Here is a 12099-nt window from a genome sequence, read left to right on the forward strand (position 1 = left end):
CAAAAAAGAAAAGAAAATTGTATGCATATCAGTGTATATAATATTATTATCGGGGCGTAGTCTCCGGAGCCTAACTTATAATTTTTAAATTATGGATGCGATTTAGATGTTAAAATAAAAATAATATTTTCTATTTCACGGCATACCTGCAGACACACCGCACGCGCCGTACCACGCGTCAACCGGTGCTTTGTGTTTTAATTTTATTTTTTTTTTTAAACATTTACCAGAGTGAAAATACGGTTTTTGACACATTATCGCCCGTATTATTATACCTATAAACATTACATTGTGTAGTTACTTCCGCTGTCATTTTCACGTATACAGGCATACATACACCACATCACACGTAGGTCTGCATATAACAGCTATTGTATTATATACGGTTAGTACATAGGAAAACGAAATAGATTGGATTCACGCGTTTTTAGACAATAATTATTCACATTTTCTTCGATTTTTCTCCTCTAAACATTTCGACCGGACAATGAAAACAATATAATAATAATAAAGTAATATATTATTATGTACGGGACTTTTAACAATAATACATTATAATAACATTTATAATATTCGTTTACGGTTATAATATTATTATTGAATAGTGAGTGTGTCAATCTTTCTACAGATTGTAACATATAGCCACAATCGATGAATATAAAACCAGCAATAGCAAAAACGCTTAAAACGCATTTTTTATTATTTTTTGTTGGGACGTATACAGTGGAAAACTACAGGGTACGATTGATCAGCGGAGGATGTGCAAAGGAACCCCGTGTCATGCCGCCGTCCCCGCGGCGAGCGACGGCCGACACACCGTAGTTACCGCGTATTTGCGTTGATTCAGCGTATGTACCTATATATACGCTGCGTGTGTTGACACGTCGTGAAAGCGTGACAATCCGACGACGATCGGCCACGATCGGCCGCGTTCGACGATCAGCCGGTGGCGGCAACGACCTGTCCCCGTCGGTGGAGGCAGCGAAGGCGGCGGCGTAACCGGAGGACTGTTTGGTCCGCCGCGCCACCACGGTCCGTGCGCGGTAAGCGGTTCAGTAGTGAAGAAACGACCGTACTGGTCGCTCATACTGTGTAACGTGTGTTTGATATCGCGCTCGTCGTCGTCGTCGCGCGTTCGGCTCGTACTACTGGCAACGTATTTATCATTATTATTTTTTTGAATTTCTTTTCGTTTCCGTAACTTTTTTGCTACAACTCCGCGTCACTGGATAATCGGGACGTCGCGACTCGCGAACGGAGCACGCGCTCCGCACGGCGATATATAGGACACGCGATCTACATGGAATACGTCATGCAAGACTGCAGTATGTGTGTGTGTTGGATCTATGGCTGGACAGACGGTCGTCGGCAATTATAATGGGTATGTCTTGTTGGTCGTAATATAATAATAATTATAACCATTACCGTAGTAATAGCTAATAAATCAGTTTAACTACGTGTCTTAGTTATAATAAGTAATAACAGTCTTATAGTAGTGTAGTAGTCGCTGCATATCATACCTACTTATAGTTTAATAATATTGTAGCTTGTAAGTCGCTGTTGGCGTTTATTCCGGACGGGATGCACGATTTGAGTCAGCACACACACCGTGATTGGCCAATATTGATGTACCTATTGTACATATGCGTTTTCAGACATACAGTCTACACAGTTTACACGATAACAATGTCTGTGCGATACCGTCAGAGGGTGGCGGCGGTGGTGATCAGGTCCCACGACTGGAAATTCACTTTCTTGCGATTCCCAAGAACACTACACCTCGATGTTTTTCATTGTTATCGTCGTTATATGTCGCGAATATTTCTGTGTCACGACGATACACTATATAGTATAATATATGTATATGTATATAACGTAATAGCGCGTAACCACCGCCGCCAATAATTATCGTACCTGCCGCCGCCATGTGAAAGTTTCGATCGGATACTCTGACGTAGTTATATAGCTTAGTCTGTCATCCATGTGTACAACTCCGTTAGAACACTGTATCATTATAGTTTTGTTATATTTGACGTTATTCATTGATCTTAAAGTGTATTTATATTATTATGCAGACTTTGAAATGTTCGCTATTGTCAAAATTTTCTTACCATTCTAATAGTTTTCCATTCACTTAAGATCCGATAAAATAATACTAGAGTGCATATAAATACCGTAATTCGTTTAAAATAATATATTTTTATGTAGATGTACATAATATTTTATAGGCACCTACAGAACAAAATAATATTAATCGATGTGTGTTTTCCTATTCATTAGTCCGTCGAGGTCGTCTTGTTAGATATATGACGGCGTTTATATTATATTATAATAATATTCCCGTGAGTAACGATAATGATTAATGTAATGATTAGACATAGGTTACCTATATATCTTCCTGTTGTTTTCGTTCCGGAAACTTTAATCTGGTGACTTGAACGACTGCTAGCTGTGTGCCTATGTGCACCACGATAATCGATTAAATTAAATCAGTATTCAGGATAGGTTTAATTTGACGATTTTTTCAATTTTTCATCAATATTTTAATCTTTTTAAAATTTCATGTTCTAACATTAAATGTTTAATGATGAATATTGCCTACTTATAGTTAAGTTAATTTACTCTGTTTATCAGTGGCGCGTACCCCCCCCCCCCCCATCGGTTGTATCAACTTAATATAAAAGTGAACTGTTATTATTGTTAATTTTTTAGTATTTTAGGATTGTCCTCCTCCATTTTAAAGTCCTGCAGGCTTCGACACTACTGTTAATTGTATTTATATTTTAATCTTTAAACTTATAGGTTTATGAACTATAAATTAGGTACTATATAAGTAAATTATGAAATTAATAATCATATTTGTAAATGTTAAAAAAAAAATTTTTAATGTTATTGATATTATAATTTTTATAATAAGTATAATATACGTTTCCCTCGGCGTTTCCTAAGTTTTGTAAATCGTCAGTATGATCAGCTGTTTATAAAATAACGGAAACATGATTATGGAATCCGATTTATATTACAGAAATTATAATACTGTAGGTATAACACCAAATAGACTCTCTAAAACAGTCCATTAACTTCGAAAAGTAACAGAAACTTATGCGTATTAAATTTTGCATTGTCATTACCGCCGGATAAGTATATTTGGCTGTCAGGCAAATTATTCTATGTGATATATAATGATATATTAAAACAAAACATACAAACTATAAAGAAAGAAAGATTGAATAGAATTAAAAACTGCATGACAATGCAGAAGCGAAACTCAAAAGAAATCTACTTCCCCATATTAGAGAATATCCGTGCAATTTGCTCATGTATAGAAACAATATATAGATTATAGTCTTATCACAAAAACACTCTCAGTCTAATCGTTATATTTTATTATGTTGATTATCAGCGAATCGTAAATCTTACAGGTTACATAACATAATATATAGGGATATATTGTAATATATTATTTATAATTTATATACGTATGTATAGTAATACGTAATAATGGATTAAAAATTAAATTAGCATTTATTATTACCATAGTCCAAAATATCATAATTTAGTTAATAATTTATTAAACATTTATTATTATCAATTATTTATTTATATTGATTGCTATGTACTAAAAAAAATTATAATAATACCTAATACAATTGGTTGGTATTGGAAGGAACTTGTACAATAAAATATATTTGTTACTTTAAAAATGTTGATAAAATTATAATATAAATGCAATGCATCTTATTTTTAAGATGAAAGGAGAATTTTTAATTTATTTTATTATTTACTATATTCAATTTATACAATACATAAAATAAATTTGATTAGGATATGTAAAATTAAATTTCTTATTTTTATTATTTAGTACATTTTTAGGAATACATATAATTATAATCTTTTCCTTATAGTACTACAGTCTATAGATATTTACAAATTGTTGATATTTATAATAATAATCAAAACGTTCTATAAACAGAAAAAAATAATACATTTTTCATTTACTAACCTTGATTCTGATACTTTTATGTGCTTTGTTTGAGGATTTGTCTTAAACCTATTATACGTTAGATAAAAGATAAAAATAAAAATAATAAAACATTCATTATTCGATTCTGTTGTAATTCCAGAAGAAAGTAAATTATTATTATAGACTATACCTAGTTTATTGTATGCGGATATATATATATATATCATATTATGTATTATATGATTTTTAAGAGTATGAAAAGAAGGTTAGAATTAAATTGGCAAATTTGTTAAGACCTTGATATCATAATTCATTGAACTATTTGAACTTCTCAATAATGAAACTACTAAATAATATATTATATATATTTACTACTCATAGCATATATGGCATATTCGTGGCAGGTGAAAAATTAAAACACTTAGGTGTTAAATAATAAAATCACAATGTAAGCACTTTTCATTATCGTTAACGTTTTCCAGAAAAAAAAAATTGTATGTTAGTTAAAAACGTAGATACCTAATATATTAGACGAAGATGACGCGATGGCCAATATTCTAAATTCTATAATTTTTTTCTCATTTTATTTATTTATTCGTGTATTATATTTTTATAATTTAATGGCATGCAGAAAAAAACCAGATATATTTTGACCTTTAACTTTAGAAAAATTTTAGAGTATATAGTATATTGTATGTATCAACTATAATGGTATAGTAAACATGATGTTCCATTAACGATTTAAATGTTCAACAATTATTGTTGAATGAATTAATTGCAACAATACCTATCTAGTCAATGTATAAAACATAGATTACTGACTTAATTTATTTTAAGTCAATTAAAAATATATAATACGCAGGATATTATATATACCATTATACTATTTACTATTTAGTTAATCAATATGAAATGTATTTACTACTTATTTTTGAAATTGTTTTTATTTAAAATAAATATTTTCAATATATCTAAACACGATTTGTCTGATAGCGCTATGCCTCTATGTATACATACAATTTTTTATAATGTAATTGCGTCTACTTTTTAGAAGAGATATATTATTTAGTATAACTGACATCACGTAATACGATTTTCGATACGGAATGGTCTTTTAAAATGCCTCAACTGTAATGTCTTCGACGTCATGTTACGTAGATATCTGACTATTGTTCTGATAAAACGTTAACATATATATTTATAATGAATCTTATAAACAATTTAACTAATGTAACGGTCTAATAAATAAATAAAAATAACTATAGTTATATATCGTATATTATGTCTATATTTTATAGACTATTTGTCATTTTTATATAAATTATTTGGTAGTGTATTCGATTACTATTGTTTTTTACATGTTATGTAGGTACTTAGAAGTGTAGAACGAAGTAAAAAGAATATTGGTATCGTCTTTATCAATTCCCTTGTTACTTACACGACCTTCTGATTTATATGATTTTTAATAGGATTATTATTATTTTTATTATTTTAAACTGCAGTTAACATTGTATATGGTATTTCTATTTAACAAAAGGTAATCGATAACGTACCTAATGGTTTATGTCGTTCTTAAACTACCAAATATAAATGTGTAACTATTTGTGTTTATTGACAAAATATAAGTACATAATAATTATACTATTATAGTGCTTATATTCATAAAACTTATAATAAGGTTCTTATTATATTTGTACTGACATTTAAAATGGCTAATTGAACAATCGTGGGTTTTTATCTGGATTTTAGATCAACATTATTATAAAATAAGGAGGTAGGTGTTTTGTAAACTGCATGTTTTCTTAATTTTCATTTTTGCCTTAAATATGTATAAAGAACACATTTAATAATCAAAAAATGGGTAGCTTATAAATTAAAATGTTTATTTAAAAAATAATAAGTCATAATAATTATAACGTATTCTTCAAATTAAACCATGTAGGTATTATACTTTTAAATATAATAGTATAACATTTTTATTGGTTATTTTTGTTTTTATAATATTTTGAATTTACGAGTGCATATTATGGTCAATTTCATAACAAATAGTTTATCAGCAATTATAATACATTATGTATGCTTTTAACATTTAAAAATGTATCTAACTAATAACAGAATGTGTCATATGTAACTATGTGACTTATCGGTCTTTTGGACAGTTAGTTCAATATCCATTAAATTACCTATCAATATTATTATAAGTAAAGGTTTATGTATTTGGTTTTAATGAAAATCATATTACTTTATTACTTACACGCGTATTGTTAAAGATATTACTTAGTTTGTATACTCGAAAATACTTAAAATACTTACCTAGTTGTAACAGCATATACTTATTAGTAAAATATATTATTATCATTAAATTACTGATTTTAAGGCAGATTTAGCGATCAATTTTATTTTAATTTTAAAGTATACCTATAGAAAATAGTTAACGTTAGAAGTTTTTTTTAGAGACTATAGCGTATAGTCACATATATACCATTATACTACGTTCATTATTAAGAACGACACGAAGGACATTTGTTGTGGCAGAGCGTGAAGGCGTTTGTTCTGTTTTCTTATCATTAAACCAAATCAGAGAGTCTGTATAATATAATCATTCGCTCAAGGTAGAAATAGATTATTTAGGACAGATTTAAGTTTTAAATATTTATTATCCATGTACTATTATGTGTTAGTTTTTAATTAACCATATGTTAAAAGTATTTGTACCATTATTTGTTTCGGATGAACCATTTTAGCCTTAAAATAATATTATGGATCGTGCAATTGTGATAAATATGATACGTACCAAATTATTCGAAAAGAAATGTGTTCACTGAATAGTAAAAAAATTAACAAAGAGTTGAATATTCGAATAAATACATTAAACAATAGAAAAAAAACCATAAAAAAATAGCTTACCTATCTGATGCTGAAATAATATAATTTGATGTAGTACAATATTTTAGAAATAAAGGGACTCGGTTTCAATATTTATTTCATAATTTTAATTTATAAATAATATTACCATGTTATATTCTGTTACTAAAATTATAAAATGTTTATGGTATGGTGTATATGAAAATGAAACAAATAACGATTTGTTTTCCAAAACTAGACGATCGATTTTTTAACAACAGAGACCTTGTTGGTTTCGTGACGTACAATGCTTAATATTGCGGTACTTGGTATTTCACAATCGGAACGAATATAATGATTAACTTAACTGTAAAATGATGGGTTTCAAGTCTTCAAGAACGAATGCTTGGCTGAACTAATAACTAAAAATATCAAGTGATGGCAATTATATAAAAGACTACTGAAGGTATGCTATCTTAGATAGTGAATAGGTATCTAACTATAAATTGTATATTATTTTTGTGTAATACTAGACATGATTTTAATAAAACACAATTTTGATGCTTTTTAAATAAATTTATATTACCATTATCATGTAACTAAATGATAAAAAAAAGAGTTTAAGTGCCAAAGAGTTCATAGTTTAATTCGAATAAGAATTATTTAAAATTAAAATACATTCATTAATCTTATATAGATATTATATGAAATACTTTTTGAAGATAATAATTATTTTTTAATCTATTGAAATCAGTCAAATAACATTGTTAAACTAGTTATTTTTTCAGTTTCTTTATTAAATTGTTTACTGTTGATTTTTAATAACATAATATAATACTATAAAAATGTATATTTATATTGTAATTACTTATTTTACTTTGATTATATTTTGAGTAGGTACTTAAAATATATATAAAAAAAGGAATACATTTTTCCACGAGACACGATTAATATTATTAATTTAAAAGTTAAAACTTTGTATAATATTATAATGTTTGTATATTATAACTAAAGTAAGTTTCATAATAAATGCAAAAATAATAATACTATAATAAATACTAACATTAGAACTCAATCGTATTATTTTATTTATAACATGCGCGCAAATATATAACGATTTTACGTAGAATTTTACGTATGTATCTACACATTATGGAAATGTGCACTATGTAGGTTCACTATAGGTTCTTTAGAATTTTCAAAAACATCAGCAACAATTGAAATCCGTTAGGTGTATTTTTTTTTTTTTAAAGAATTGTACGTTTTTCTTATGCATAAATGAAAGTCAAGCGATTAATTAGTCGCGGAGTGTATACGTATTACGTCTGGTTTTGTCGCAATCGTCGGAGAAATTTGTTGAGTAGGTATAATATATTATGTTTTTCACCCTGAGCGAGTTTTAGTGTTTTTTTTTATATACCTATATATTTTATGGAAATTCAAATATACGTCGGAATGAGCGATCGATGTTTACCGAATAATTAACCGTAATTAATTTATCAAACACGCTAATTCTCGGTTTTGTGATATAGTTCCGTATTTTAATGGTTTCGACAGTTATATCTGTTTCAACGTTATTTTGACCTTAGTTAAACTTCAATAAGTACCAAACAAAATTAGAAAATCACAATACATTTTAGTCTAATTTCGTAAACTCGTCATATGTAGTAATTGTTGGTGCCAATACAAAAAATATTAAAAACCATTAATTATTATAATAGAGGAAGGTATTGAGTATTATTCAGAAATCACGTTACCTAAAAACGTCTTGGAGAGCCTTGTGAAATGGTATTTAACTTATTCACCCCATTGCGGTATATATAATAATTGTTGACAGTTTCAAAGGCTTCTTCGTTTTAGTATGGGTGAGGTTAATTTACGGACTAATCTTTTGAAGTCAATAAATAAATAATTGCAATACAAGGCCATATTATTCATTTAATTCAATTAGTCTCATTCTCGTACAATTTGTTCAAACTCTAGTTGACGTCTTGAACGCGCACGTGCAAAACATGTTTCGGCGTATGGGTCCGACGGAAAATAATATAATATATCGTCACATATTACATTCTGGTTCATGACGGCTAGTTTTATTATTTTCTTCATCCTTCATCTTACATTTTTTAATTTTATTTTTATAGGGTCATAGGAAAATATTTCATACAATATTACATAAAGTTATAAAAATATAGTATAGAATAAACATAAAAATGTTTATAAAATCAGAACCCTTAACTATTTTAAGTAGATCCCATATTTTCGATCCCATTTTTAGATTCAACTTCAACATTAGATTATATTAAGTATTTCAATATTTTTTTATCCTCTCTTGAGTTATTGACCTCTAGTCTTAGTCTTTAGTCTCTAGTTATTGACTTCTAGTCTTCACAGCGTTATGCAGCTGTATATTCAAGTAATAATTAGAATAACAGGAAATTAAATACAAACTATTTATTTATTTATTATTATATAATATTCATTAATGTAATATAATATTCTTGAATAGTAAGCATAATATTATAGTATTTTTTGAAGTGATGAACGTATTTTTGTTGCATATTATTAATTGTTATCTTGATAAAAGTAAAAATATATATTAGTATAATTAATTATAAAGTAAAAATTAAAACTAAATCTTCCAAATAATTAAAGTAAAAATATTTAAGTACATATATATTATTTTAAATTAAGGTTGGTTGTAATACATTGTGTACTTTATGATATAATCTTTATTTGTAATTAATTTTTGAAATTATTATATAATTATTTAATCTATTTTTGGTTATATTTACTTCAAAATAGTTAAATTTTAATAAAAAATTTTATTATAACTAACGGTGCACATTTTAAAGTTGAGGATGCACAAGTCTTCTGTGCATCTTTTTAGTTGCGCCTTTCCTTGTTTTACAAATAAAAATAGTTTTCTGAAGACTTAATAATGTAGTAGCTTTAATTTAATTATATAATACTAAGAATCTATATAAAAATATTGCTGTTGGTTATAAATCATAGGAGATAAATCATATATGTTATTTCTAAATCTAAACTGCTCTATAATATTATATATAATATACTATTATATTTTGTCACGTTGATATTCAAATTGTAATAAACACACCGAGTGAATAAAGCTAATGTTCCGCACGTGCCGTTATTGCTCATAAGTCGATTTATTGTTTCACTTTCACTTTGATAGACAGTCATATGTTATGGAAATAATTTTAATAATTTTTTTTTATTAGTAAACTATTTCTGGACAATTTTTATAGTTATATTACTTAGCAGATTTTACGTGGTTATTAAATAAATTTCCATTCTCTCATCTAGTTGAATCGTTTAAATAGATATGCGTTAGAAAATTGTATTAATATAATATTTTCATAATGGGCCCGTAATCCGTGTCGTAATATAACCTTTATGGTTGTCAACAGTTTCCCACGTTTCCCATTTGCAACGCTGTCTTGGCATTCTACCTCTCATATGTCTGATGTATACGGTGTACCTAATGTGCAAATTTGTTACAAGGAAATTAGTTATTAAAATTCCTTATAGTCATGGACATTAATATCGTATTCATGTAGAAGTTAGATTAGACTCATATCATGCTCCCTGCTAAAATATCGATCGCACTATGCGTAGAATGTGTCCTTGAAAATTTTTAAAACTAAAAATTACAACAAACTTTAATAGCTCATTCTTATTGAAATTGCATATTCTCTATATTCGGGGGTTAGAGAACGTAAGGGCTCAGTCCCCTTATTTTAACCACACTTAAGTGAATGTTGTAAACCCATATAAACCAATACGCACTATCAATTTTTATTTTGTTTAATAAACATAATTTTTATTTTTTAAAATAACTATTTATTTACGAAATGTAATTATTTTAGACAATTTTATTTTATGAAATGTTTTTCAAATTAAAATTAAATAGTTCAATTTATTTTAATATCTTTCTATTACACATATCTGATTATATAGGTAATTTTATTTTATTATATTATGTGTTAGTTTTTTATTATATTTTATTTTGTTATTTTATATGCATAGGCGTCAGAGAACGAATACATGTGGCGTCCAAACATTTCCCACAAACTCGTGGAGTAGATAATTTTTCACAAACACCTAACTTGTAAATGTATTTAGCTATTTATAACTCGAATAATTTTTATTATAGCTTATAGATATCTAAATGTTATTCGTTATGCATGCTATAGTTAATAGGACATGCCCACCACCACCGAGCACTCATGCAATTGTATTACTCGATCGGTAAGTGTGATCTTTTAATATCAATGTTCTATATTAAAATTTTAATTTGCACATAAAGTTCTCATTTTTTCCACCATTTTTTAGTAGGTACTAAAGAAAATATAATTATGTATTCTATACTTATATTTGAATTGTTTTAGTTCAAAGTATAGTTTTTTTGCTTAACATTTTGGAAAACTTGGCGCTAGTGTTTAGATTAAAAAAAATGGTGGAACAAATGAGTACTTTATGTGCAAATTAAAATTTTAATATAGGATACTAATATTAACAGATCATTAGTAATGTACTTAACTATTGGTTACGGTTACGAAATAAAATATACATTTTTTTGTATACCTAATAAGAATTCTTTGTTTAGTGTTTTAAGTGTTGCATGGAATGCTTAAAATTGTATACACGTGTAATACGCACCCTTTTCCCTTGGCTATATTGTAATACTATTTTTTGTTATTGTTTAATAGAAGTCAATATATAAAAATTATTCATCAATCATCATATTTATAGGGTTATTTTTTTTTATTATTGATCTAAAAAAAAAATAAACCCGGCATCCATGGCTTTTAGTTACAGTTAAGTTATGAACAGATATTTACAATATATTTATAAGGATAGTGCTACATTAAAAAAGAACAGTAGGGAGAGATTAATTATAAGCTAAATCTAAGTGATTAAGAGCTAGTAGTGATATGTTTTAGGGATTATATGTATAAGATATTTTTAATTAATACTATGGCACTGATAAACACGTATATGATATTATTTTTATTTATTAGTTTGTCAATTTGATTTTCTTCTATATGTTTCGAAGTATTTCTAATAAATGTTTTTTTTTATTATTATTATATTTGTATATTATAACTTTTGATTGTCGTTATTATTGAAGGAAAATAATATTAGGATGTGGGTAAAAATTAATCGTGCCAAAACTCGGTTATGACACGAAAAAACTCGGGTCGCAATTCCGATTAGACATTTTTTCTTATATATCTTTGGAACACAACTAGTTTGTAGCTAATTTA

General features: G+C 27.4%; 1 protein-coding gene across 1 annotated transcript in view; it reads left to right on the forward strand.

The window, feature by feature from the left end:
• Window positions 1-1012: 1012 nt before the first annotated feature.
• LOC132923458 (uncharacterized) overlaps window positions 1013-12099 on the forward strand; it is a 35536-nt gene continuing 24449 nt past the window's right edge. Inside the window, exon 1 of the mRNA XM_060987456.1 lies at window positions 1013-1381. The gene's annotated coding sequence lies outside the window, so the exon portion shown is untranslated. The remainder of the gene's footprint in view (window positions 1382-12099) is intronic.

The sequence above is a fragment of the Rhopalosiphum padi genome, chromosome 2 (assembly GCF_020882245.1).
Source record: "Rhopalosiphum padi isolate XX-2018 chromosome 2, ASM2088224v1, whole genome shotgun sequence".
NCBI lineage: Eukaryota > Metazoa > Arthropoda > Insecta > Hemiptera > Aphididae > Rhopalosiphum > Rhopalosiphum padi.